At 38.7% G+C, this 27,321-nt stretch overlaps 1 long non-coding RNA gene across 1 annotated transcript; it reads right to left on the bottom strand.

Annotated features, from left to right (window-relative positions):
* Positions 1-9,101: 9,101 nt before the first annotated feature.
* Positions 9,102-26,773, bottom strand: LOC125139048. The gene is made up of 3 exons (XR_007138158.1): positions 26,630-26,773; positions 24,813-24,994; positions 9,102-10,314 (listed from the first exon to the last, which is right to left on the bottom strand). It is a non-coding gene; the product is annotated as an uncharacterized LOC125139048 (long non-coding RNA).
* Positions 26,774-27,321: the final 548 nt, after the last annotated feature.

Raw genomic sequence — 27,321 nt, 5'->3', positions numbered from 1 at the left:
GTGTGTATATATATATGTTTGTGCATGTTTGTGCATGTTTGTGTGTATGTGTGTGTGTGTGTGTGTGTGTGTGTGTGTGTGTGTGTGTGTGTGTGTGTGTGTGTGTGTGTGTGTGTGTGTGTGTGTGTGTGTGTGTGTGCGTGTGTGTGTGCGTGTGTGTGTGTGTGTGCATGCATGTGTGTGTAAATACTTATTTAGCCTTTTCTTCTATCTTGAATTCCTTGCTTTTTTGCCATCATAACCAGATGTGTTTCTGCTTTCCACTTGTAATTAAATTCTCTTTTCAAATCTGTCAGTCTTTTTTTAAATACATAATTGCAATACATTTCACAGTTTTAAAACACTCTCATGATATCCTGTATTTTGGGACCCTAAATGAACCCGAGCTGCTCTTCATCCCTTTTAATAACTACAAGAAGCTCTGAACACCACTCCCCAACAAATTATATCTTTAATTCAAAGGTGTTTATTAAAAGTCTGAAAAAGTCTATATGGTGTCACAATATCTCCAGGGCTCTCAAGTTCTGAAGACAGGCAAGAGTGACATGTCCAACCAAAAAAGAAGACAGGCAAGAGTGACATCTCCAACCAAAAAAAAAACAAAACACTGGGGGTATTGTTGTGTTTGGTAAGGATCACTGAACACAATTTAACCAAATACAGTATTTATTGAATTTCCATTTATTAATTTGTGTGTGTGTGTGTGTGTGTGTGTGTGTGTGTGTGTGTGTGTGTGTGTGTGTGTGTGTGTGTGTGAGAGAGAGAGAGAGAGAGAGAGAGAGAGAGAGAGAGAGAGAGAGAGAGAGAGAGAGAGAGAGAGAGAGAGAGATTATGACTGTGTTGTTTATTGTAAGTGTTTGTTGCCTTTTTGGACTCCTTTATCATTTGTAATGTTGCTCCCATTTAAAACAGTTTGGCTCAAGCCCAGACATTTTTAGGGTCATAAATGAGGACAATGTCTTGTCCAGAGAAAAGCTGTTTCATGTTGAGGTTTTGTTCAAACCGACCTATCGAAAAGACCCTCTCTGCATCAGTATTAGAATGTGGAAGCACTAAAACCAAGGCTGTTTGTTCTGTGCAGGTGTTGTCAGTGAAACGGGCCCCCTGGCACCATCTCAGGGCCCCCAGTTTGAGAACCACTGGCCTAGACTACTTGTTCTGAGCAGGTGTTGTCAGTGAACAAGCTGTAAATCTGTTGGCTAAGTTACAGACACTCGTGAAAAACTGATGCTGATTATCTGGGAAACATCTCTAACAGCAGTCACAATGTCATTGTTTGTGTCAAACAAGTGAATTTGTTGTAACATTAAAACAGGAGTTTATGACTTACTCTGTGCTCAAAGTGATGCTCGCAGCTTCAGTGGTTTTCTCTGTGGGTGAATGAGGATGATGCTGAATAATTCCAGGATCTGCTTTTTTTTATTGGTTGTTGCGTTAAATCTTACTCAGATACAATAGTTCTATTTTCTGATTCTATTGTGTAGCCTCTTTTTTGATTGGCTGATAAGTGTCAGGCTTGACTAAGAACTCCAGGGGAGATGCGCTTGATTCCTGCCCGGTTCCACAGAGACAGCGGTGCGGACAGATACATTTTGGGCACTGCGACATATTAAATATATGATAAATAATACATTTTTCTGTGTGACAAATATGCTCAAAAGCGTGATACTTGAGAGCCCTGTATCCCATAGTGATATTTTACAAAATTTGAAGAATAAATCCTGAAATCCTTTAAACCCTACATGTTCCTCTGTGATTAATGCTGTTTCTGTATAGCGTGTATCTGTTACTCCAGTAGCCCGGGGGTGGTGCTCTGGTCTGGACGTTTCAGTGCCTTAGTTCAGAGCTGGCACATGTACAGCGGCAGACGGCCAAGAGTGAGCTGTGCCAACACCATGCTCAGAGCCAGTGCCAGCTAAGAAGCAGACTTCTGTCACCCAGAACATAACTGCAGCCTCTGCTCCTTTTTCTCTTTTCAGACAGACTGATTAACTGGTACTGATTTGTTCTGAAGTAACGGTTTCCTTTTCAGAGTGTCAGAACTATGCTATTTTCTATACAGGTATATAAACACATGTAAAGCAATTGTAATATTACATGATGTTACAATAAAAGCTGTATGTTCCACGGTTGGCCAATTGCTACATTCACAATTTTTTATTGTCACACCAGATCTGTTTATTATGACATTTTGACATATTTGACATTTATAATCAGCTGTGACCCATAACTGTTTTTTCCTGTCTTTCAACACACTGTTTTGTTTTAGTTACTTCCAGTATTGCTTGAAAACATTCCCCAAACATTATGTGAATCACAAATGTCCTTAACCTTCCAGTGTCCACTATTGTCTTTCCACCACTGTATATTGCCGTGCTCTCAACAATGGATGATGATGATGATGATGATGATGATGATGATGCTTGTTAGGTAAAAGTTACTCCTATCTGTTCATTCTCATTGATGTCTCATGGTGATATGTTTCAAATGGCGATTGAAGACCTACTTATTCAGGAAACACTTCAAATAGCACTTCTTTCCCTATCTTTTGCATTTATAAAAAACAAAACAAAAAACAAAACAAAAAAACACAACCTTTGACACTTTTTCACTGCAACTTTGAACAATGTTTTAAACTCTGTTTTTAACCCTGTTGTTTTTAAAACATGGTATCTTAAGTATGTAACCTAGTGAGCCAGCATTAGTGTATCCAGTGTTAGAGATTTAAGCACTTATGTACGTCGCCGCTCTGGATAAGGGCATACATGTAAATGTAAACAAAAATGTAAATGATCTAAGGCACAATTGAAAGTTAAGATTCAAAAAGATCTGATTTTTGTGTTCACACACACATGAGAGCATCAGGTCTGTCACATTGAGGAACAATGTGAGATTTGTGCCATTTCGGGATATGAACATAGTTATTACAGTGCTTCACACAAACATAGCACATGTGACACATCAGATCAGTAACCCAGTAAAAGGTCAGAGTCCCAGCCCTGACACATCCCCAATTCCAACAATGCAGTTAATCAACCTAATAATATTTAAAATCCTCTGCCCCATGTTTTCAGTTTCCCTGTTCTCTCATTTTCCCTCAGCCAGTTAAAATAAATCTTAGGTTCGTGGCAAGACTATTCCATAGCTGTAGGTCCAAATGTTATTTCCTTATTTAGAATGATGAAAGCATATGCTTTCTGTTCCCAGTGATTTTACAAATAGAAAATGCAAAGTGGCTTCATGCACAGTCATGAAACTGGTGAAGCGAATGTTCAATGATTAAGCGCTTCCATTTGGTTTCTTGTCTGCCATGACATGCTGTGGATGAATTTTTAGCACACAGTGGGTTCACTGTGACCAATTAATGAAGGCTTGTGATGCCAGGGCTTTTTTTCGACAGTGTGCCAGAGAGTTTTTATTTGTCATGCCTGCATAAATAATGGGAACATCGCATTCGACAACTAACCCGGTGCCAAAATATACTCATACATAGTATATTCTACTTCTGCAAAACTGTCCTTCATTGTCTGAACCTTACAAATCACACAGGTTAAGCACTTATATAGTATAAGATTCAGTGTGTCATATACAAAACAGCATATAAAACACTGCAGCTGGACATATATGTCAGGCCAAAAGGCATTCTCTTGCTCATACAGAGACACAGAAACTCAGACACTCACACAAACATTTCATTATGTTAGAGCAGCTGTACAACACACATAATTATCCTGGTTGGAGAACCCTGCTGTTTTATGCATGTCGTATAAGTCATGTGTAGCATGTTGAACATGGACACAGCCTAAATTAGTTATTTTTCACAGAAATATGGTCAGAATCATCCAAGCCGTTAACCCAGATATCCGATGGTGATTTTGGTCATTGAACCAATGTCCATTCATCGCTCCCATAGTTCCCAAGGTAAAAAAAAAAGTCTCAGTAGTCATCAATCACCACACTTCCAGAGAGGCCCAATATGAGGACATTAATGTGGAAGCAGCCCCCTCAACCTTCACCCATGACCCCCACGCTGCCAGCAGGGAGATGGAGGAATAGATGGAGGTATAGGGGATCAGAGCCTGTCACTGAGTCTCTCTGTATCCATCCTCAGGGAGCAGAATATTTGCATGAGCACTGCCTGTTCTCTGTGACGAAGGAGTCAGACCTATAGGGCCTACAAACATATAGTTATTTCCAATGCACCAGAATATTTGAGTCAGTTTTCCCTTAAATGATATTACTTAATGATCTTTTTAATTAAGATTAATAGATTAATTCTAATCTTGAATACACATTATCATTTAAAGAAGAAATGAAACGAGAAATGAAAAATTATATTAAATGTGCAATAGTTGATGTTTTTTTTTAATTTATACTTTTACCAATCTGGAAGTGTGTAAAAAATGATTTCAAAATAATTGTTTAAGATACTTCTCACAAGTGCATTGTGTGGTTGATCACACTGTTAGAAAACAGAAAACTGCCTTATGGCACTGTGGTTCTGCCAGGTTCTGGGGGGTTCTTTGTGTGCATGGGCAGGAAAGGGGCACACAAAAATAAAATCATTCAGATTTTCTCGAACCCACCTACTTAATCTAATTGTAACAAATTTTGCCTAATGCTTCTTTAAGAATAAAAGAATTGAACAGTCTGCATTGTTTATTAAACATTTCCTCATGGAGCTCGCTTTGTGCACAGGGGTATTGTCATGCTGGGACAAAGTGTCCACAATTGTCTTTCCAATGTATGTTGCATTGCAATTCTGACATCAGTTGTTAATTAAAAACAAACAAACAAACAAAAAACCTATAAAATCCAATAATAATCTAAATATCCAGATCATCCATTGTTATTTTGTTTTTTACTATTTATTTGCTTCTGCCTCAGTGTGACTAACTAAAAACTCTTTTTGATTTTTTTTATAATGCTATCATTTATTTATTTATTTGTTTGTTTGTTTGTTTGTTTGTTTGTTTACTTTTTTTTAATTCCAGTTCTCTAATACAACCCCTTTTTCTGGTCTTCATCACAGAGATGCTTAATTTGCACCTTCAGAGCCGAGAGGAACGTCTTTTGCAAATCCTATAGAGGGTCCAAAATAAAATGTGCTGCTAATTACGGGGAAATATGCAGCAGCCAAGCACCCAGGGTCCTCCTTTAGGAATGGATTCAGACAGCCAAATCCATCACCGGCACCTCTACTTAACTCAGCACCATTACAGCCCTAACGTTCTTCTCGGGAACTGTCACTGCCAATTGTGTAGCCCTCAGTCAACCACAGCAGCTCATTTAACCAAGCATTTTTATTTTAATTTGAGCAGGGCTGTGTATTTGATTGAATGTGCGGATGGCTGTTTTTCTTCTCATTGTGCCTTGTTGTTTATGTCTGACAATTACATGGAGCCACACAGGAAGCCATCTGCCAGAGGATGTTATGGAACAGTTGAACGCAAATACACAGACAGGAGCAGATACATTCAGAGCAGCGATGTTTTGCTAATTGCTGTTCACAACTAAGTAGCCTAAATCCAGATAGAACGCAGGCTGAAATTATTATTATTTTTTCTTTTAGTTAAACTATAATGCCTTACCATGCAATGAATATATTTGCATTCTTTATCAGACGAAAGCACACATTTTAATGTAGAGTTGTGTATTTGATATGCATTACTATGGCCTTCGTTTGGATCTGCACTGTAGATAAGAATCATTTGAAAAAGAATGAGTTTAAACTTTCAAGAAATATAAGTTATGTTAGCTAGATATGTCCATCCCAAAATCATGGGCATTAAAACCTGTTAGTTTTCTGTACTGTTATAATAACCTTCACTCTTCTGGGAAGGCTTTCCACTTGATTTTGGAGTGCAGCTGTAGGGATTTGTGTTCATTCAGCCACAAAAGCATTATTAAGGTTAGGAACTCATTATGGGTGAGGAGGCCTGGCATGCAGTCAGCTTTCCAGTTCATCCCAAAGGTGTTCAGTATTGTTGAGGTCAGGACTCTTAAGTTGTTTCACTCCATTCCTGGCAAAACATTTCCTCATGGAGCTCGCTTTGTGCACAGGGGTATTGTCAGGCTGGAACAAATTTGTCCCCCTTAGTTCCAGTGAAGGGAAATCTTAATGTTCCAGCATACAAAGACATTCTAGATAACTGTGTACTTCTAGCTTTGTGGTGACAGTTTGATTGTGATAGTTCGGTGTCTACAAACATGTGGCTATATAGCGTATACACATAGACTGAAACAGTTATCATGCTAGTTCACCACAATTATCATCCGAGCAAAAAGGCAGAGTGTAAAATCACATTATCTACTACTATCTACCCAAAATCTTTAAGTGTTTGAGTGAATTGAGATCTGGAGACTGTCAAGACCATAGTATCATTTTCCCTCCCATTAAATGTCCTGTGCTCATGTGGTACAGACATCCTGGATGAGACCACACACATTAGGACAGAAATGTTTCATAGCATAAAGATAATCAGTCAGAAAAGCTTTGCATTGACTTCTAGTGGCTTTTCCCTCTAAGAGGACCCAAGTTTGCTTGAATTTGCTGGCATGGATCCAAACCATGCCAGCAAACTGTGTGGGACTCCTGAGTGGGGCAACAGAATAGTGTTCACCGTCACCGTGTTGAAGTTCGAATTTTAACAATGCCACAACCATACATGTCTGAGAGTCAAGGAACCAAAATTGGGTGTGTACTTGGTAAAACTGGTGAATTGTGAGACTCTGTGATCTCGTGTATTGTGAAATAGGGCAGATAATGCTTTCCTCCAAGGGTGTTATTCTGGTGCCCCGTGACGCTGCATGAGCAGCAGGGTGAAAAGATCTGGTTGGATGGCGTCATTTATCTAGGAACAATTTGTTAGCTCTCACGTTCCCTGGTGTACATCTGTGGTGTGATGGGGTGAGGTTGAATTGGCAGATGACCAATCTGGGAAGAAAGTAATAAAAAAATAAATAGATAGATAGAAAGATAGAGAGGTAGACAGACAGATAGACAGATAGATAGATAGATAGATAGATAGATAGATAGATAGATAGATAGATAGATAGATAGATAGATAGATAGATAGATAGATAGATAGATAGATAGATAGATAGATAGATAGATAGATAGATAGATAGATAGATACTGACTTCTAGCTTCCCAACATACAGCAGAACAAATAAGTATTGTTCAAAAATAAGGATAATTAGACCACCCCCCAAATAAGAAAGTACGTAAGTAAGTAAGTAAGTAAGTAAGTAAGTAAGTAAGTAAGTAAGTAAATAAATAAATAAATAAATAAATAAATAAATAAATAACTGTCAATAGTCAGGTAACCCGGTAGTTTTCTTGATATTTTATATTCTACACAATATAATTATAATCCACTTTCCTTACTCGCATATTCATTCCATTTAATTTATGCCGAATATATTGCACCCCAAAGTATGTAAAATATACAGCCTTTCTCCATTATGTCAGAGGACCAGTCACATCTCCAGATGCTCCATCTCCGTCATGCTCCATTAAGATTTGCCTGCTTTGCATATTATAGCTCCCTTATATATGAACCTTTTTTCTTATCTAAACATGATATACAAATCACAATTACATCATATGGAGGGCCTAAATGTCTTTTTTTATATTTAAAACATCAAGTAGGAAAGGACTTTGCTGATTAATGAAAAGGAATTATAATCCCAAAGAAAATCTACTGAGCAGCTGAATTAATCCACCAAGTTTTACAGTAAGCAGTACTCTGTAGGTAATGTAGACAGTCATGCAGACAACATCAAATGAAAATGCTGCATGACTAGTTTCAGGGTGTCACTACATCATGTGCTTTCAGACAGCCTCTAGCTTCTAATTACAGAGCGTCTTTTTTGTCTTAGCGTTATAGAACATCTCGTGACTATACTCAGCTTCATTCCTTGTCATTAAAGACTAAACACAATGGAGGCTTTTCAGCAAGAGGCAGCGCAGTACCATTGTTCAGTTTGCACTGATACATTGGGTTAATTTAGACACAGCGGAGGAAGTTTGAACCCACTGTAAACAATTTAGTACAGTACACTGAAGCATATTACAACAATTACAGTCATTATACGCAGAGTGAGCGATCAGCGTCGGATGTGTGAATCGACAGATGTGTGAGTTTTGTCCTACTCATTCTGACCTTTCAGAAGTTGTCTATCTTATATGGTTCTTTCTCAGAGTGCAGTGTAATTAGATGTGGTTTCACCTAAATAATAGTCTGAGAGTCAAAATCACTGCTGTCTTTGTGTACAGAAACACCTCGCCTTATGACCTTCATTTGTACCAAGTTTCGCGTCAAGTCGAAAAACAACACGAGTCGAGTAAATCCTTAAAAAATTATCAAGATACCCCATAATGTCAGTAATAGTTCAACATTTTTACCATCTTTTTTTTTATATAAATGTATAAATATGAATTGATGCATTGAAGAGGAAAAAACTATTTATCTACACCTGTGTTTATCATGAACGACTGTTGATAGTCTCGTCAGACTCAACCAAAAAGCAAGAGTTATGGCGGCGACCTTTTCACACTTTTCTTGGCATTTTAGCTTAGCCACCTCCTCATCCAATGATATAGCATGACACATATATAGCACCAGCACCAGCACTCGCAGTAGGACCTTTCGTCGTAGCCATGGGGCTGAATTTGTGAGTACGAAACTGAACACAATCAGAGATTGTAAATAACAACTACAATGGGAACAAATGCCATTATATTTACATTTATAGCATTTGGCAGACGTCCTTATCCAGAACGATGTAAAAAATGTGCTTTTAACCCTCTATCATTAAATACATTAACTCTGGTTCACTTGGTTAAAGACTTAAGATACCATGAGCCTAAAACATTGTTCAAAGTTTTTTTTTCTATAAATACAACAAACAGGGGAGAAAGTAGTTGCATTAATTGTTTTTAATTGATTATTTTAAATAGAAAACTTATGTAAAGTTAGAAAAGAAACAAAAAAAGTTAAACATTTGCAAACATTTGTAAAGTTAAGTTAGTCAAATTGTTGTTTTTTTCATATTATTATTAACAAAAACACAGTAAAGTGACGGATGTAGAAACATAAATGAAGGTATATATGTATATGAGAAAAAAGTTCCACATACAGTGTATGCACCCTATAAATTGGCATATTTATGTCTTCACCAACATTCTGACACTGGGAATTGCTTCGTATATATTTATATGCTAATGCACTAATATACAGTGCATTATGATATATTGTTGAAAAGCCCCTCAGGAGTAGTGAGTAGTAGAGTGAAGAGAAGAGTAAATACATTGCTTGTAAATTTCCCAGACATAATCATACACGTACACGTCTCAAGATTATGTATATCATGATTAGAAGACATCACTACTGCCAAATTGACACGGTATTCCATCTTTCGGGGTCTGTTCAGTGCAGTTCAGTTGTCCCACATGGGCAACCCAGCTTAGGTCATGCACCATTTGGATCGAATGCACGACACACCTCCTGCACCTCTCTGATGAACATGTGCACATGTATCCACATACATACAGATGATGAAAGGCTTCTATGCAGACACAAACACACACATACAGACACACACTCAGACACAGACACACATCCAGAGAACGGCTGATTTGATTAACTCCCAAGCCTCCATTATTATGTTAGGTAGGTGGTGTAGAATTTCAATGATAATCCATAATGCATGACCTGTTCTGTTGCCGTGGCAACATAAATTCAAGGTTACCAGCTTTGCAGGAGCGTAACTGGGCGTTCAGAGGAAGCGCTGCTCAAAATTCTGCTCATGGAGGAGGAGCATCAATCAAACTGTCGTAGATTGCAAAGTACTCATAATCAGATGGAATACCTCAGAGAGAGAGATAGAGAAGGTTAGAGAGAGAGGATCGAGCAGTAACATAGAGCAACTTACTATAAAAAAAAAAAAAACACTACCGTGAACTTCGTGTATTAACTGTGTCTCATACAGGCTGAGCTCTGAAATAGAGCTGGTCAATTTGAGCTAATATCACCCATTTTTGTGCAGTTCCAGGTGACTTGCTCTCTTTCATTTGTTGTTATCTTGCTTGGGCAGGCTGGGATGTGACCTGAGCCTTCTGCTGCCATGGGCTTTGGGGGGCTGGGGAGGAACAATGGAAATCAATTCTCACCAGAGACCCGACGCTCTGCTGCCACCCACAGCCCCCTGCTGAGAGAGAGGGAGTGAGAGAGTTGCAATCTCTCTGCTCTTTGGGCCATGACTGCTTACTTTCATTTCAGCAACTCCGTGCAAACCCAGCTCAAGTGGCTGCCTCGGAAAAAAAAAAGGTTTGAAAAGAAAACTGAATGAAAGAGTTCAATACATTTTTGTACATCTTATATGACGCTTGGTATCAGTAAATATTTTATAAGTAACATATAAATTCACTTAAACAAATGGTAGCCAATAGAACTGAATTAATGGACTAGATTGAAGCTCCTGAACATTTTTAACCTACACAGATAGACAGACAGACAGACAGACAGACAGACAGATAGACAGACAGACAGATAGACACACACACACACACACACACACACACACACACACACACACACACACACACAGAGACATCTATCTGGGCTGGTCACTGGTCATTCAGAAAAGTTGGCCTTTCTCCCAGGGTTCAGAATGTGTTCTCGAGGAGGCTTTTGTTGCTGCTTTTCTTTTGTCATCCTCTGACATATCAGGTTTTCTTTCATTCTGCCCGAATAGCAGAGGACTGGAGGCCTGTGAGGGTGGCAGGGCCATGCACACTGATCCTTACACACACAGCTGTGTGTTCTTGGATTAGCCTGATCCTGGACATGCCAGAGCCTTCTTGTCTCATCCTTCATATATGCTAGACTTGTTGAAAACCGTGATATGACCATAAATAGTCAGTGCTCCTTGTGAATCGGTCGGGAAGTTTAAAGCCTTCCTGTGTACCTCTGCCATGAAGATGATGTGCTATGTGTCCTAATTTTGTATTCATAAGGTTTTAGGTCCACGGTTATCATTTTTTTGGTGATGCATTGTCCAGGCTCGATGATGTCTTCATGGTCCGTGTCACATGTATTTTTTCAACATCCATGCCAGAGGTGGTGCAGGTTATTTCTGTCTATAAACACCAACTGCATAAGAATCAATACGACTTGCATTTACTTCTCTATAGTAGATAAGCTGAGAAAAATTGCAGCAGCACGCCAAGGGTCCATTTGCATGACGGGCAGTGGAAATAGCCTCAACATCACAAGAAGAGCAAACAAAAACAGCCTGTGATCGTATCTTCAGTAAAAAACAGTTTCAAATCAAATCCGAGAGCCCACTATGGATTTTAAATAGAGCGCCACAGCCAGAGTCTAAGAATCTTATTCTGATGTAATCTCTCATGTGGGGACTTTATTAGTCTGTAGGTGTTCTTTTATTCCCTTGATGCTATAAAGATGAATAGTCAGTAAAGGTTCAGTCTTTTTTTTTTTTAATCAGGTCATGTTTGTGAAATTGAATATGTGTTTGGACTCTGCAATTCAGCTTGCTTTATTTCGGGCCAGGTTTCTAAATATGGATGCTGCAAATTACATTAGCAAGGACACTTTAGGGAAAAAAGGTTTATGTTGGTTTTCACACTGACTGCACGGCTACTTTGGCGAGGTTTCATGCTGCTTTCTGAAAATCTGTGACTAACGTGTGGGAGCGATAGCTTTTGGAATTAAGTATTAATTACATGAAATGCCTGAGTACATATTTGCAATCACAAGCACACAGAAAAACAGTAATAAAGATCAAATCTGACTGTCTCTTAAATCATCACCCAACCTAAACTAATAAAAAATCATTTCAGATTATTGAACCATGTCTGTGTGCTTTGAAATCCACAGTGTGCTTGTGAATTTAATTAGACACTCTGCTTCAAAATATGATTGGCCTGTTTTATTTTCTTTCTCTTGCACTTTTCTTCTAAATCTTATGCAAATGATTTCTCCTGGTGATTCTAAATCATTCCTGTCATCAGCTGATTTATTTCTTTTATTTATACTTTTTTTTTTTTAAAAATCCACTTCATTCATATAAAACTCTCCCTCACTAATTAGACTTGATACAATTAAATTCACTCCAATAAAATTAAAATCAAGATATAGTCATCTAGATTCTCAGTTTTTTGACAAGTGTTTGACAATTTATTTAAAAATAAATGAATATCATGAATAACGGCAAAATGTTTACTCAACAAAAATGTATCCTGTACTAAAAATCCAGCATGTAAATTTGTTTGCCTTTAATACAGAGGAAAACTAGCCATTGACACAGATTTATGTGTACAGGGTTTGAGATACGAGTACTCAGATGCTCTTGGATAAAAATGCTTGAATGTGGTTACTTTGGAAAGTCTCACTATTTACCAAACAGTGCCATTATATATGCTCACTGCAAGATCCACTACTGATCTATTTTGTCACATACTGTATACATTACAGCACAGTGAAATACTTTTCTTCGCATATCCCTGCTTTGGAAGTTGAGGTCAGAACACAGGGTCACCCGTGATCCAGTGCTCCTGGAGCAGAGAGGGTGAAGGGCCTTGCTCAAGGGCCCGACATTGTGTCCTTTTTTTTTTGTATCTCTGTATCTCTTTTGCTTGCATTTCATCATGTGTAAGTATCTCTTGATAAAAGTGTCTGCTAAATGGATAAATGTTTTGTTTTGTTCATGTAACTATACAGTCTATGCTGTTTGTAAATTAGATATCTGGGGGTAGGAGTGCTGGGCGTGGGAGGGCAATTAAAGGATGCACACAGATTTGGGGTGAGAGTGTGGACAGGTTCTCTGTCAGAACACATGACTGGACAGCTTCTCTGTCAGAACACATGATGGACAGGTTCTCTGTCTGGTTCTCTGTCAGAACACATGACTGGACAGGTTTCTCTGTTAGAACACATGATGGACAGCTTCTCTGTCAGGTTCTCTGTCAGGTTCTCTATCAGAACACATGACTGGACAGCTTCTCTGTCAGATACTCTGTTAGGTTCTCTATCAGAACACATGACTGGACAGGTTCTCTGTCAGGTTCTCTGTCAGGTTCTCTATCAGAACACATGACTGGACAGCTTCTCTGTCAGGTTCTCTATCAGAACACATGACTGGACAGGTTCTCTGTCAGGTTCTCTGTCAGGTTCTCTATCAGAACACATGACTGGACAGCTTCTCTGTCAGATACTCTGTCAGGTTCTCTATCAGAACACATGACTGGACAGCTTCTCTGTCAGGTTCTCTATCAGAACACATGACTGGACAGCTTCTCTGTCAGGTTCTCTGTCAGGTTCTCTATCAGAACACATGACTGGACAGCTTCTCTGTCAGATACTCTGTCAGGTTCTCTATCAGAACACATGACTGGACAGCTTCTCTGTCAGGTTCTCTATCAGAACACATGACTGGCTCTGTCAGGTTCTCTATCAGAACACATGACTGGACAGGTTCTCTGTCAGATACTCTGTCAGGTTCTCTATCAGAACACATGACTGGACAGCTTCTCTGTCAGGTTCTCTGTTAGGTTCTCTATCAGAACACATGAATGGACAGGTTCTCTGTCAGATACTCTGTCAGTTTCTCCATCAGAACACATGACTGGACAGGTTCTCTGTTAGAACACATGATGGACAGGTTCTCTGTTAGGTTCTCTGTCAGGTTCTCTATCATAACACACGACTGGACAGAGTTTGTGAGATTAATGGTACAAGCCTGTGCCGACACTAGGCCTGTTCTCTGTATGTCTCCTCTACAGCACTATGCCTTTGATCACTCAGCTGGCATTGGGCCCATTTTACCCTATCTGCTTCATGAGATATGATTAAGTACTTTTAGAATAAAATGGATATGTTTTTGTTACCTCACCAGGAACATGTACAAGTGTGTCTAGAGATGAGATGAGCGTATGTGTGCCACAGATTTCCAGGTTTGAAAAATGTTTGTGTACATCTTATCTGTAACTCACAGGCCTTGGCTCTATCAGAGTATCTAAGTGGTGAGGAAAGGCAGTGATGGCTATTGATTTTATTTGTGCCAACCTGATTTCCTCAGAGTTATTTCCTTCCTTCCTGTCCAAATCAACCACAAAGCTGAAAAAGAGCAGGTGACCTAAAACAGCCTGCCAGTCTGAGTGTGTCCATGATACAAGCATAATGTGGCCCACACCCTAACTGAACTGAATATCACACACACACACACACACACACACACACACACACACACACACACACACACACACACACACACACACACACACACACACACACACACACACACACACACACACACACACACACAGCACTAATTTGTGTCTGCATTTGCATATGTACAGGGTATTGTGATGCAGCTCAACATGAAGTGGCGTTACTGTTATCACCCCAAAGTTGATGTTTTTTCCTATATCAGCACTGCTGACATATAGTGCTTCTCTTATAACACGAACGTTTGCAAAGAATTTATATTATTTTACTACATAAAGGGTGACACAAGTTTTGTGATTTACAGACAAGTTTAGCTATCATTATTGCTGTGTACAGTCTTAATTCTTAAAACTCTACGTTAAAACAAATGAACAAATACAAAAACAAAATAACAAATCAAAACAAACAAATTCCTCACATGTGAAAACATGCCTGGCAATAAAGCTGATTCTGATTCTGAGAAAACTAAAAAAAAATGCTTGTTTTGTTTTGCAAGCTTGTTTGCTTGTTTTTACTAGGTGCAACTAGCACTCCAACTAATCAGCTTTCTTTCCACTAAAATGAAACTTTCTGGAAGGAGAGTTGGCATTTGTCTTTAAAATTCACCAATGTAGATACGAAACATACGATACAAGATGAAGAAGATGATCGCACAGTGTTTGTCTTTTTGACATGGATTATGTGTGTTCTACTCTACTGCCTTCACTCCCATTGGTAGTCACTGCACCAAGTCTTTTCTCAACTCTAGTCACCAATGGCAGTTGTAGCTTTATCGCTGTGAGTCGGTGTATGTTTGAATGTAGCATTAGTGCATAAGCAATAATATAGTGGAACTTTGCCAGGGGAAAATCTTTAACAGTGATGTGCTATAATAACTTCATTCATCATCCAGGGTTACAGCGAATCCAGAGCTTATCATGAGATTACACTGGAAAATACACAACTATATCCTCACATGGGACAACTCCATGGGGCCTATACATGTGTTTTTGTAGGTGGGAGAAAACCAGAGAACCCAAAAAACCCACACTGACACAGTAATTCAAGCAGAGGATTGAACTGTAGCTATGAAATGTGTATGCTAACAAAGCAACCCTGTGTATATATAACTCATTAAACAATTCTAGTCATTTAATATTGACTCATTTACACTGACTCATTAAAGAATTCAAGGCATTTTATATTGAAACATGTTTTTCTTTTACACTGCCACAGACAGAAAATATATAGCAGTACTTTGTGTTTGTAAATCTTAGAAAGTGAAAACTATCACTTTCTAAAATCTAGCCCCCCCCCCACACACAGATTTTGTGATAGATACTTTAATCTGCTTTAAAGCTGTTTCTTTAGATCTCTAAAGAGCATAGCTATTAGCAAGGCTGTCTCACTCATATAAAGGTTTAACCTGCTGTTTCCATGACCACCTGAGAAATCTGATAAGTGTCAAAATCTGCTAACGGTCTGATAATTAGTGAGCATGTAAACACACCGACTGCTGTGTTCCTACATCGGTGTGTTGTATCATGATCCGTGGGAAGCATTTCCGTCCACTGTGTATGAGAATATGGATGAGATTAAAACAAAACTGACTAAAAAAATTTAATGAAAGTCATCTTTTTTATGCAGAGGCTAACAACACAATTCTTGCACTGAGATGCCTAGGAATGTCCCCAGTGTGGAAAGGTTCAAATTAGATTTAGGAGGTAGAAGAACTTCTCTTTCATGGGATTCAATAATGTTACCTAATATCACCATTCAGGTTATATATTATTACATAGTATTCTCAAAACTGATATCACGAATGTGTGCTTTTAAAACATTTTTGTATTTTTTTTTAATAGTCTATTTGAATATTTGCATATCGTTGTTATTATAACATCATTATAACATTGTCTCCTTTGTGCTCTGCTTCTGTTTATCTTCTGCTCCCAGGTAAAGGTTGCAGTGTAGAATTTAGTTTTTATTTTTCACTCTCTGCATACATTTGTTTTAGTTTGTCTAGTGTCTTTTGCCTATAGAACATTCCTTCTATCTCCTGTTCTTTTCTTTGCCCTCTCTATTATTTCAGATGAGTAATGAAGACAGTGCTATTTTATCTGCACACTGAATGCTGTTTGCATTTCTTATTGCCAGGCAGATAAGTAAATCCCAAGGCAAAGATTTGGCCTTTGGTGCTATCATTCAGGTCAACCTTTTCAGCACTTATCTTCTCTGCCCCCAACCTGAGCCCCACTCACACCCCTTAGATTCGAAATGAAGCACCCGCCGTGTTTTAAGTCTCTTTTTGTATGCACAGCCATTATTGAGTTGATAAGATAGCATCTCTCCAGTGGGGGGTTTGGTGGAGGCCAGGGGTGAAATGGATGGCCCATTCCCTGAGTGTTTTGCAAATGAATGCACCCCGGAAGGCCTCTAGGACAGCCTAGACTAATTCAGAAAGCTTCCACCCCCGTCCTTCACCACCTCCTCCATGCAGGCCAGTGTATTATACTCATATATATACTGCCAGTCATTAGTATTACTAAGCACAGTTCTACCAGTACCAATTATATTATGAGTTCCAGTTGAACACCTGCAGTTTAATAAGCTAGGGTCTGGCACTGTTGTCTGTGTCTCCAGTGGTGCTTGGTAAATAAAATGAATTTTTGTGCCACATAGTTCTTACTTTAATAGATTAAAGAAATGTTTCTGGCAGTTATGCTGACCTACCCAGAGTGTAGACTCATTTCGATTTTGTTTTGCCCAAAACACCTAAAGTAAATCAAATTGCACAGCCATGGAGTTCAACAGCAGTGTCTCACTTGAGGCCTGAAAAACACTCTAAGCCCCAGAAGCTTCCAAAGTCCAGAGCTTTAACGAAGCAGAAATTCAGCCCGGGGGAAAATCCAGCTGTTGATGGTGGATGCATTCTGATAGATGGAGTGTGGAAATGGAGAAAGGAAAATGGTTAAGACATGCCTCCCACCTATTCTTTTTCTCAGCTACTGAAGCAGATGGCTGGCCACAGGTGTGGACACATGCAAATCTCTCTCTCTCTCTCTCTCTCTCTCTCTCTCTCTCTCTCTCTCTCTCTCTCTCTCTCTCTCTCTCTCACAGCTGACAGCTTTTTCCAGTCTGTAGCAAAAACATTTCATTGACCTCAGAAAATAATTTACATTACACTACACTGAGTATAAACACACATAGGAGGGAATGTTGTGATAATTTCATATAAAGACTCCTGGTTTTATTAGTTTAAACATACAAGTATCCGGCTTTAGAACTGGTGTAAATTCATAACTTTTCTCCATTCTGTAAAAGTTTAAGTGTTAATTAATGCCTGTCAGACTTGTGGAAGCTAAAAGTAAAAGCATTACGTTTCTTTCAGGCTCTCTACTGAGAAACCAAATCACCTACAAGGCCTCAACCTCACCTTCCTCACATCCCCTGCTTTATGGCTCTCGTGCACAGTAATAAGCCAGAGGCATCAAAGGACTGGTGCTTAGCAGATTTTAATGTTCCTTTAACAACTTTTAAGAGCTTTTTAATGTTTTTTTAAAGGTTGGTTGTGGATGTATCAAACATTTTTGGGCTAACATTCACAAGTGCAGGTTGTTTTGTTTAGCGAATGCTACAATAGTACGGATATGGAGCCTCTCTCTCTCTCTCTCTCTCTCTCTCTCTCTCTCTCTCTCTCTCTCTCTCTCTCTCTTTCTCGTAAGAGCACATTCTCCTTGATGTATGTTACTGGCCACACTCTCCCGGAAAGCCACCATAGAGCCTGTCTTGGTGATGACATATATATATATATGTCCAGCCATGAAGATGTGCTGATGGAGCCTATGGTTTGAGGGAAATGAGACATAAGGGCTATGAGGATAAAGGAAATCTATCACAAATTACTTACACATTCTGTAATGATGGTGTAGGCGTCTGATTACCGCTGATGAAACCTTTGCAAACAAGCGAGTTTTTCCCTGGTAGCCTATTAACAACTATATACACTGTAATATTCTGCCCACACAAGCCCCAATTCCAGCTGACTCCAGGCCTGCTGACATGGCTGGATTTGAGCCAATATCGGATATCACTATCGAACTGAGCAAAATGGCTTTGACATGAATATAACTATCTACAGGTGGGAGGAACAAAGCAACATTACTGTGTTCCTGTATTTAAGTCTGGGTTTTTTTTCTTTCAGAATTTGTACATTACTTGATTTTTACTATTGACTTTTACTTTAGAAAAGTCTCAATTTTCTACTCCTAACATATCTAAACTTTAACAGATATGACCACAAGAGTGAGACTTAAATCCCCATGACATTAATCTATCTGTTGGTATGTTCACTTTGTATTTCTTGAGGTAGTTTATTTATTTATTTTTTTAGATTTACCTATTTGCATTCAGGCAGTGTTATCAGCATTATTATCATGCTAGCTAACCTTTGTCAGATTAGCAGTGCATCTGTAGTTAGCCTTAGCTATTTCTAGGAGCACTAATTTACCTTCAATACCCAAAAACATTGCATGATCCGAACGTCCTTTTTATTGTGAATTTGTCTTGCACTTTAAAATATTTTTATACTTTATACTTAACTGTTTTAATTTAAGAGACAGCTTTGACCAAAATATATTTATTTAGATAGTGTTTGCATTTTTTTTAATTTATTTATTTTTTATTTTAAAGTACCATTAAATCTGCAAGAATCTCCATATTTATATATTTAAGTTACTAAAAACCTGATCTTCATTCTTTGGATACTTCTTTAGATATCTTTAGGGCACAGCTATAAAGAAAGATGTCTCAGTCATGTAACTTACGGCAGTTTTATTTGGATGATTAAAATGATCATTCTAAACTCTGAGAAAAATGTACGTCACTGAAACAATAAAAGCAGCATGTCTCTTTCGTCTGATTAAGTGATCGTACTCTATCTAGAAACTCATTTAAGGTAGATAATTATATTATTGGACTAATTATTATTGGATAAGATTCCCTACACACACTTTCCGAGGTGAAAAATCCTTACCAATGTTACCAATTTGTACTCTTGTGGCTGCCACCCCAGTGACAAGCAGTAGTACAATCTGATCCTTTTGTGAAGCCACAGTGAAGTTTTTACAATAACGCAGCTTAATAATGTACTGAGAGACATTCGCTAGCAAAATATTTCCCAAAGGAACCTTGTATGATTTATGAAAAATGTAAAGGCTGCCAGCTGTACAGAGCATTGCTCAACATGATTGCCTTTACGTTTTCTCTTCCACAGGATCACTATATAGAAAAATAAACTATCCATCTTTTTTCTCTCATGCAAAAATTACATCGCTTCAATGCTTTTTGCCTTGTGGGGCAAAAAGCACTGAAGCATGATAGCTTTTGGATTAAATAGTTATATAATTTGAGTTATTTAATTGTACAAAAGTATTTCGGGGTAAATTAGGGTGACCTGCAACTGCCATGTTTTTTAGGAAGACTGATAGACGTTGTTGTTTCCTCAGGGAGATTAAAAACAACAGAAAGTTACCCATATGTTGGGCAGATCAGCAGGCCAAATGTTGCTCTAAACTTATCTGATTTAAAATCAGTGATTATTTCATTTCCTGAGATAAGGACTTTGTTGCTGTGTGCTCATTATAGTCTTTTCATCGTATGCTAATTTTGGAAAGACAAAACCCCTGGCTGGAGGGGACGACCTATTGTAGCCAGACTGGAAGTGGTTCAAATGCAAGCAGCCAAAATAAACTGGAATTGGCATATTATCAATGGAATCAAGAACAGCAAAGTAATATCCATAGCACAGAGCAATCACATTCCCATGCAAGCTTTTACAAAGAAGCAGCTGTTAAAAGTTTGTCTTTTTAGAAATTTTAAAATTAGTTTCTAAAACACAAGTTACAGCAAACAGACATTCTAAGGGTGGTTCAGAAAACATGCTAGCAACAACAACGATCTAGCAAGAAGTCATCTAGTCATTTATTATTTACATGCAGGAATTGTTCTTAGCCATATACGTTGTCTGTGTTAGTTAAACACACATTTGCACAATAATGGGGTGGCTCCTGGTGTTCAGGTTTTGGGCTTCTGTTATTCTGTGTGCTGATATTATCAGACGGTCATGACTTTTTGCCCATTCGCATTTGGTTCCTATTTGAATGTCTCATTGCACTATGAGAACTGAGTCAATTAATGCGCCCCAGACGATTCCCACTCAGGAAATTAGGGTCCGATTATAGTGATCCAAGGGAGCGGCCAGGGACTGAAACATGGAGGAGAGGAAAATGAATGAGGGGACTGGAAAAACTTGGAAAGCTGTTGCACGAATTTTTGTATCTGTTAGTGTACTTTTAGTTTGTGTCATAGTGTATTTCTTTCATGTGGCCTGCTGTTCTGAGTGGTGGATGTGAAGGAGAAAAGGTTGTTTCATTTTCATGCTGTGAGTTTTTCATGTCTGAATCATAAAATCAAAGTGCAATTTAGAAAAACTCTATTAAAATACAAGAGGAGAAAGGTTACTCCAATAATCCACACAGGATCTGCTCATTATGTATTCACTAGTCAATGTGACGACTTTTATGAGACAAAGTTTAACAGAGACACCAGACAGCAGTAAAGCCCTGTTATGCGGAGGTATTTAAAAGTCACTTTTAAAGCAATACCTGTTTTTAACCTTCTTGTTTTAAATATGTGATTATCACGAAAGGATATCAGGAGGTTCATGCAAAAGAAAACCTGAAATCGTTTTATCCTTTTTTTTAATCAAAACAAAAATATAATAGTAGCCTAAGGGTAGTTAAACTCCAAATTTCTAAGTACAACAATTTTATTTCACTGATAAGGATGAAAAAGGTGGTCTGAATATTGTTTATCCAACCAGATTGTTATTCTGGTTAAACTTTCTCTAAGGTTTTTTTAAATATCCATTCATCAGCACACAATGATTTTAGCAACCATTTTCTCCCAAGTGAAAAATAGTCTCATCTCTAAAAGAAGAAGATATCACAGAATTAGTGCTAAAACGACAAAGGCCTTGAAGGCATTGAAGAATTCATGAAGTTGTGTTTGGAAAAACATCTTTATAGCTCTTTATTGGACGCTCAAACAACTGTCCTCAGTATACTGTTCCTCAGTACAGAGTAACATCAGAACACCTGCTCAGAAAAACACTAATGACAAGAAATGACACAGTCCTACAATTTAACGCATGAAATAGGTTTATGATGATCAAAATTCCAACACTGAAATTTCTCTCATCAGTTTGGTCACGCACACACACACACACACACACACACACACACACACACACACACACACACACACACACACACACACACACACACACACACACACACACAAAGCTGTAACCCAGCGTCCACACATTCACAAAGAAATGTTTCATTTCTCCAAATGCCAGAAAATTCATTTACTCCACCATATCTCCAAGCATCCTACTGTGGTGCCCCCCTGCTGAGGCATCTCCAGGCTTCATTTGCATAGCAGCAAGTAAATCTACGCCTCTCACACTTGTCTGCCACCTTCATCTAAACACATAATGAAATTGTCTCGGTTGTCTACCTGATTCAATGTTGTCCGACAACAGCCCAGTCAAACAGAAATTCAAGGAGAAGGGTGCATGAGGTGAGCTATAAATGGATATCTAAACGTCTTTTCCTCCCTTCTAACTGACAGGAGCTATAGCATGATGCTGTATGTTCACTTTCACCTCAAATCACCTGCTCAAGTGTGGCATCACTGGCTTTGCACTCACTCCTTCGCATGTATTATTAACCTTAAGACTGTTCCAAGGAGTATGTTTCCTACAAGCTAAGTTGGGAAGCTTGTGGCGGTGGAGGAAATGATTTGAAACTTTATACAGTTTTATAGGACTGACTCCATTTTTGGCCCACTATGCTTGGCATAGAGCACTGTATAGAACAATATGTGTTGCTCGTCTTCTTGGGAACTACACCCACACACTTTTCCAGTCAATTCTCTCTAGGAGATCTTCTCACAATGTTCATTTGGGTTACTGTAGAGCAACAAGGTTAGATCCGATCCATAATGCCAATCCACCCAGTTAGTCCTGCCTAAAATAGAGTCAAAAACATCTTTGCTTTGTCTCCAGGTTTCGCTTGGTGGTTCACCAGTATTCACTGCCCCGTACCAGGTCCTCCCTTCAGACATGGAGGTCTAACAATGCCTCAGGTTTGCACTGGGTTTGTATAGTGATCCAGATATATTCTATGGCAAAGGAGGGAAGTTAAAAAGAGGCACATGGGGCACAGCAGAAATCAATAGGCCTATTATTCTCAACGGTGCTTGCTCTGTCTCTCTTGCACTGAAGTTCAGATTAGCAGGATCGAGCAGAATAGATGCCTCCCACCTCTAACTCTTGTTTCTAAAGGGTCAATAAGGCTTAATGTTTGCATCCAAATGCTACTTATGCAGGAGGAATGAGCACACAATTGCAGTGGACCCTACAAAGTTAATGAGACAAGCACTGACCAATTCTGGCATTTTTAACAGCCTTGTCAACTGGAGACTTAAAATTCTTTTGAAGTTTGTGTAGGCAGACTAAACTTCATTCTGCTTGTTGCTGCAAAATCTCTTACATCAGTCTGCATGGAACTTCATCTTTTTTTCCTTTGACAACAGTCTTTCTTTTCTCCTTTGGTTGTTTTTCACCATTGTTGCTTGAGGTTAGATAACTATTTCAATTTCTTCTAGAGTTGGACCAGCTAGCACATTTCAGTGTTACAGGGGTAAAATTGGTAACTGAAATGAACATTGCGCTTCTCAGCGCCCACTCAGGCAATAAAATGCAATTTCTTATTCATGTTTGCATTTTGTAGATTCAAATATCGTTCAGTTAATAATTCAGTGCAGTGTGAGAGTGTCTTGCATGTTAATTTTAGATGAGTAGAGGTTTAAACGTTTGAATCCTTTCGATTGCCATTTGATCAACCACAAGCAAAGAACTGCTCGTTCCCAAATAGTCAGACTACACGCTTCAATTACTTTTTGTTTACTTACTTAAAAAAATACACTAGCGAAAACTAGTGTTTAATGACTCCTCCTTTCAATTCCTGGTTAATAGAAGTGAACACTACTTCAAGTATTTCATTGAAGACATTTTGAGTTGAATTGAATTTTTAATACTCTCAAACACTCTGAGGCAGAAAAGAGATGCCGATATGATGTGCTGCCTCGCATGTAACATCACACCACTTTGTGTAATAGAATTGCCGGACCTTCATACATGCTTTTTATCTCCCGAATTTTCCCCCAAGTGTCTAATTTAGTGTAGGGTCATTGCTTAGGGGAAGAGATTTACAAATGTTTAAGAGTGTAACAAGGGCCAGCATGGATTCTTTCTAGCTCGCCCTCTTCATTTGGTATTCAGTAAAATAAAATCCTAAGACCAGGAGAATTTCCACAAGAAAACTCCACTGCCCTGTCATTAACCTATAGCTCTGTACAGCTGTAGCCCTCATCTATCCACGGTGGAGCTTGAGGACTGCAATCCAAGGACAATAGCAGCAAACACTGATTGTAAAGCAGCAGAACCTCTTCAAATAACCAGCCAGCATGGGAGCAGATCAGGGCCTCCAACAGCTGCCCTAAACCCCATTCACTTCTACTGAGAGAAAAAAAAAAAATAAAAAAAAAAGCTGTTCCTAATTCCAAAGACTGCTTAATGTAAGCTATGTTTTTTTCTAGGCCTATTTTTCTTCTCCTCCTCACGTCTTCATTATCTTAGATCTTTTAAAGCAAAAACAGAGTGTGACTAAAATGCGTCTGTTGTGCACCTTGAAACAAATATAATGTGCATGTGGAGCAGAAAAGCTGGCAATGGATACAGCTCATGCAGCTGACATGTCTTCTGTTTCACTGCCTCCTTCATCCTGTCTTGAAACACGGCACTGCCCAGACACCTTTCAGTCATTAGAGTCCCCCAGCACATATAAAAAAAACTCTTTGATGGGGATCTTGATTTCCTGCTTCTGTTTTTTTCCTTCTGTTTTTTTTTTTCTTCTCAAACTCAGCTGGATTTGGCCCCCACTGAGAGCAGAGCCCCCTGCATTCCCCGACCATGTACCTACTGTACCAGCACACTTGTTACGCCAAACCCCACGCTGGCACACACACAAAGCAATTGGACATGCTCTATAAATTGTCACCCACATCCTTCCACCCGAGGATGGAAAAACAAAATGGCAGGGGTTTAGCTCAGAGGGGGCACAACAACTGGAATGCATTCCACTTGTGGAATAGGGGGATATTCAATACATATCAGCAGCTGGAAGCTTTCAGAAAGACGTGTGTGTGTGTGTGTGTGTGTGTGTGTGTGTGTGTGTGTGTGTGTGTGTGTGTGTGTGTGTGTGTGTGTGTGTGTGTGTGTGTGTGTGTGTGTGTTCTTTAAACTGCAAGGAACCGTTGGAGACATTCTCTGTCTGTCTAGTTTAAGTTTCATACATGTTTGATGTTAAGGGCACATAATATTTACATATCAGTATGAAGTGCGTTAATTCAATATTGTAATGCAGGAGTTCATCCAAGGTTCATTTTACTTACATTTTGTAGATATATAGGTATGTTGTTTATGGAAAATTCTTAGACACTTCCAAGCATGTTATGTTTCCACCATGGTAGATATTCCGCATTGTGTCCTGCCCACCCAGAAATAACTTGTGCTTCTGCTTGGGTGTCTCTTGTTTATGGATTTTTCCCCGACTTGTTACTGCTCTGAGTTCAGCCTATGAAGAGATGTGTGGATCATTTATGAACAAGAATGCATTCCACAAATAGTAGAGATACAGCTGAGAATCTCGGACAGTTGCAGAATTTTGTGTCTCTCATGGAGTCTTTAGCAGACACATTGCCGTGTTTAGCTCCTGTGAGTAATTTTACCCTGCCTCTGTGTGGCATGCCACAGGCTAAAGCATGTTCGTGCCCAACATGACTTGACACGTTTTAATGATTTTTATGGCACAGGGTGGCATTCTAACAGTAAAAATTGGACAAACCCCCCAATCCCAACCCCTCGTGAAACATAAGAGTCTACAAAACAAATTTCACACTGATTAAAACCTCATTATTTATTATTTCTGATAATAAGTGGCAGACATAAGAAACCCAAGCTTGTTTTTTTAATCCATCTGACCTACAAGCTACAAAATGTGATCAGAGAGAACACTCTTGTCTTTTATCTGCGAATGCATGCTTTTAATTATCTTTATAAACAGCAACAGGTGTTTTGGAGCAATGCAAAGAGATTGCAGTTTCTGTCTCTTCATTATTATGCGAAACAGAGGTTTTTTTTTTGTAATAGCTCTCTAACACCCAGACCCTGAGGGGTCAACTGGCTTTACCAGCCCATCTAAAGGCAGCATGCTTTAATTCCAATTAATCAGGTCAAATCCTTCTTCATAACTGCTGCTTCTTAGTGAGTATCTGAGTTTCTATCAAATCGCATCTACATTATTTGTACAAAGGAGTTATACACATTTACAGCCACAAACTTTGTGACCTCATTTAATATGTTTTTACAAAAAAGTATCAGTCTAGTAAGGAATCAGAGATTCACAGTGAGTCAAATAAGCTCTTATATTATTTCAGCTAAGAAAACACAAACACAGGTTCAAGCAGAAGTCACTGATTTTGTCTTCCTCCACCAGATCTTTCACTATCCACCTTCCCTAATCTCCTGTGTAATAATTTAACAGTGCTGTCTGAGAGAATTAATCGTCTCTAATTGACTAGTCGATAAGATGATGTACTGTACATTGTACCTCCCCTAAATCCTCCCTCAACCCATTCAGGCAGATGTAATGATGCTGGTTTAACATGGATTTGTCAACCGCTCCTACTCCACCATCAATCTAACAGCAGTGGGCACTGCCTCTTATCAAGAAAAAAAACACCTCTTTCTTTTCCCTCTGAGCATGAAAATTGAAAACAAGCCAGCGCAAATAGTCTGGGTAAATTATTATGAATACTCATTCCTCATTCCTGTTCTTTTCCACTATTTATCTGCTATGAATCAGTACATCTTCAACAGGATTTCTTGCAAGAAACCACTTGTTTGGACATTTCAAATATAGCAGCAATGTACATGTCCTGGGCTAAAGCTGATTGTCAGGTTTCTAAAGAACTCTTTTCAACATTTAATAAATGCTACCTAAATATACTGTCTGCTAAAACCAGTAAAAATTCCTCATTGGCAAATTTTTCAGATTATCACAGCTCCTCTAATTCTTAACTGTAAACATGTCAACAGACCACACCACCACACTTCTACGCTCTGTATTAGCTTCCTAGTAGCCGCCTGAATCGGATTTAAACCACTGACGCTTGAATACGAAGCCAAAAATGGAACAGCACCCACTCACCTTAAAGCACTTATCACACCCCGCACTGCACCATGGTCCCTCCAATCCTATAGCACTTGGCCAACTGATCCCAGCATTTCTCAGGGTACAGGAAAGACACGCATCAAGACTCTTCTCTGTTCTTAGACCTATGGTGAAATTAACTGCCCCTAGCTGTCCAAAGAGCTGACTCATTAGCTGTCTTCAAACAACGCCTAAAGACCAACCTCAACAACAAATCTTATCTGTTTTCCCCCCTCTCTATATTTCACCCATCGGCACTTTAGACTGATGATATTCTTAGTGCATGATCCAGTGAACGAACATCAGTGTATTCATTAATAGAGACTTCCACCGACAAATTCCACCAACATTTGCAGTAAAATCATCAAAACCACTAGTACAGCATGTAAAGTACAGTAAGTAGACGAAGTGATAACCAAAAAATATCAAATGTTTATAATTAAATATGTTAATATTGTAATAATTTCTAGTACTAAACAATGTTATGTGGCAATTTCACTGTATACAGATGTTTAAGTGGTCTTTATGCACATGATAATAAATGTGAATCTGAGAAAAATAATGTTGATAATCACTGAACAACTGCACACAGGAATCTTGCACTGCAATATAGATAATAGGGTTTTGTGTGTAAATCCAAGGCTCAGATGTGGATTTTTATCAGCTTATTAGTTGAGTATTAGATGCTT

This window comes from Tachysurus fulvidraco, chromosome 16, assembly GCF_022655615.1.
Source record: "Tachysurus fulvidraco isolate hzauxx_2018 chromosome 16, HZAU_PFXX_2.0, whole genome shotgun sequence".
NCBI lineage: Eukaryota > Metazoa > Chordata > Actinopteri > Siluriformes > Bagridae > Tachysurus > Tachysurus fulvidraco.
The sequence above is the reverse complement of the archived record's forward strand: the minus strand, read 5'-3'. Positions and strand labels throughout refer to the sequence as shown.